Here is a 3,627-nt window from a genome sequence, read left to right as displayed (position 1 = left end):
TGCCAGACAGTCCAGTTTCTCCCCGTATGAGTCTGGGTCCCCAGAGACTCGCCTGGAACTGGAGTTCAGAGCAGTCGGGAGCTTGAGACTCCCTCCAACCGTGTCCTCAGTTGCCAGCCCTTGCCGTGTGTGGCCCCAGTACCTCTACACTTTACTTCCGCACCTCCTCTGAGTCTCAGTGTGCTTTTCTCTTTCCTCCTAGTTGTAGAATTTCCACTCAGCCAGCCTTCCTGTGGTTCTGGATGATGTCCGTTTTGTCTTTTAGTTGTATTTTTGAAGTGGTTGTTCGAGGCAGCAATTTCCGGTGTTTACCTATGCCGCCATCTTGGTTTCTCATAGTTTACATTTATTAATATTCAAATATTGAACTATCTTTGTGTTCCTGAGATAAAACTTACTTGGTTATATTTTATTTCCTAATATTTAAAGTTTTTGTGTTTATGTTCATGGAGGGGTATTGTTGTGTAGTTTTATTTTGCTGTTGTGTCTTTGTCTGATTTTGTAGGCCTCAAAATTAATTGGGAAATGTTGCTTCCTTTTGTATTTTTTGGAAGAAAGTGTGTAGAGTTGGTGTTATTTGTTCTTTAAATATTTGGTAGAATTCACCAGTAAAACCAAGTAGTTTCATATATTTCTTTGTCAGAATGCTTTTAATTATGAATTATGTGTAATTATAAAGGGATTGCATGAGGGAGCTCTTTATGGTAATTGAATAGTCCTTTAGCTTGATTGAGGTGGAGGTTACATGTGATAAATGCATCAAATTAGCTTTGTACCAATGCTAATATTCTGGTTTTATGTTGTTACATAAGATGTAACTACTAATGGTAACTAGGTGGATGGTAAACAGAACCTCTCTGTGCTAGCATTTCAACTTTATGTGAATCTAAAATTATTTATTTACTTTAAATGTTTTTTTAAATTGATTTTTAGAGAGTGAGGAAGGGAGAGGGATAGAGAGAGAGAAACATCAATGAGAGAGAAACATCATCCTGCACACATCGCTACTAAGGATCAAGCCTGCAACCTGGGCATGTGCCCTGACAGAGAATCGAACCAGCGACCTCTTGGTTCCTGGGTCAATGCTCATCGGCTGTGCCACACCGGGTGGGCTATAATTATTTTTTTAAAAAAAAAGGTTTAAACAATGTTGTAAGAAGTCTTGGTTGAGGTTCACTTTTGCAATTATAAATAGAGCTGCTGTAAACATTCCATGTCCAGGTTTCTGTGTGAATGTAAATTTTTATTACAATTATTTATTTCATCTTGGGTGAGTTTTGATTGCTTGTGGTTTTTGAGAAATTGTTCTTTTTCATTAAAGTTTTTAAGTGTATCTGCTTAAGTTGTTTGTAGTATTCTTATTTTTTGTAGTATTTCTTTTTTATCTACCTAACATCTGAGAGGTCTTTGGTGTCATTCAATATATATATTCATTCAATGTTGCCGGGAGTTTATCGATTTTATTCATTTTTTTCAAAGAACCATCCTTTTGTTTCACAAATTTTTTCTACTGCTTCCTTTTTTAAAATATTTTTATTGATTTCAGAGAAGGGAGAGGGAGAGAGATAGAAACATCAATGATGAGAGAGAATCACTGATTGGCTGCCTCCTACATGCGCCACACTTGGAATCAAGCCCACAACCTAGGCATGTGCCCTTGACCGGAATCAAACCCAGGACCCTTTAGTCCACAAGCTGACACTCTATCCAGAGCCAAACCATCTAGGGCATATGACATCTTTATTTGAAAATTCTCCACACATATGGCAGAAATATTATACTCACATAAAGAAAAGCCAAATGCTGCATTATAATGGTTTTTGTTGACATTCCATTCCTTTATCAAAATAGTGGTGAAAGGTATTGGTGCTGTGAAGATAGGAGAGTCTGCAATGCCTGATGCACAACTAGTCAGGATTTGGATAACATTCAAGATGGGGGAATAAACATCAGCAGAAAGCTGGTATTGAAGGGGAAGTAAGAAAACCCTGAAAAAGTTAAAATATGCAGAACAAAATGTAACACCATCACAGGTACTTCGAAAAATTCTCCATTATATTCATGATAGATAGCCTGTTAAAACTACTTGAAAGAAGCTCATTAAAGAGGCAAGTAAAATATTCATAACAGACATTGATCTCCAAACCCAACTCCACTGCATGAAATTGAAATTGCAGAAGAGTATAAAGCAGTGGTTCTCAACCTTCTGGCCCTTTAAAACAGTTCCTCATGTTGTGACCCCCAACCATAAAATTATTTTCGTTGCTACTTCATAACTAATTTTGCTACTGTTATGAATCATAATGTAAATATCTGATATGCAGGATGGTCTTAGGCGACCCCTGTGAAAGGGTCGTTCGACCGCCAAAGGGGTTGCGACCCACAGGTTGAGAACCACTGGTATAAAGTGACCAGACCCAGAGAACCACTTCTTATGCACAATTCAGGTGCTCAAGATGAAAGAATTATTTACACAATTTCGGACAGTATTCAATATTTAAGTGCCAGTACCACATTATTCAATGATGGCACCTTCAAGACAGCACCAACAGTTATTTACTGTGCACGGTGTAGCACTGGGTTACACTATGCCATTGATTCATGCCCTAACAGAAGATAAGAAGTCACATATATTTGCATAGGAATGAAATCACATTAACCCTTCATTGTGCATGCTGGATTTTGAGATTGCAAATAATGAATGCTATTTGACTACTACCAAATGCAAATACATAAAAGGATACCTATTTCCCAAGTAAATGACAACAAAAAGTAATTCCCGTAACTGCATCTATGTTGTCTGGACTTCCCTTTGTGCCTTTGGAAGATGTAAATAAAACTTGAGTACATTGTGGAGAATGCAGAAGTACATGTAGATGACCTAATAGATTATGTTGAGAGAGGGTACCTCTGTGGAAGGTGTGACAGGCAGCAGACCAGAAGCTCCAAGATTTCTAGCGGAAACTTGGGGTGTATACAGATCAGTACTGAAGGCTGATCATAGGACAGTCCACACAGTGGAGGGTGGCACAGCAAATTTCAAAGCTGATGGTAGTGTATTATCCTTCAATTTGGAGTTTACTGAAGTGTTGAAAGATAAACAGCAAAGCTATAAAGTTACCAGCCAGGTTTTTGGTGGTCACACTCAAATAAAGCCACCAATTTAACAATGATACCAACAAAATAAAATTTGTATAAACAAAATTGTTAACAGATATAACAAATATAAACACAATAATCAGGTTGATATATTCTTTTTTTAAAAATGTTTTTATTGATTTTTTAGAAAGAGGAGGGGAGAGGGAGAGGACAGAAACATTGATGATAAAGAAATATCAATTGGCTGCCTCCTGCACATCCATTATCAGGGATTGAGCCCACAACCCAGGCATATTCCCTGGCCAGGAATTGAACCAGAAACCTGTTGGTACGTGGGACGGTGCTCAGTCCACTGAGCCACACGAGCCAGGCAGGTTGATATATTCTTTAGAGCAATTGCTCATGGCTTTACAGAGTAACTCTGCCAAACTTCATGACAAGGAAAAACAAGAATAAATATGAAACCACAAATTCATCATAATAAAAATAATAAAATTTTAACAAAGTTAAATGTATTATTTAATGAAT

The sequence above is a fragment of the Myotis brandtii genome, unplaced genomic scaffold (assembly GCF_000412655.1).
Source record: "Myotis brandtii unplaced genomic scaffold, ASM41265v1 scaffold1563, whole genome shotgun sequence".
Taxonomy (NCBI): Eukaryota; Metazoa; Chordata; class Mammalia; order Chiroptera; family Vespertilionidae; genus Myotis; species Myotis brandtii.
This window is presented reverse-complemented; position numbering follows the sequence as displayed.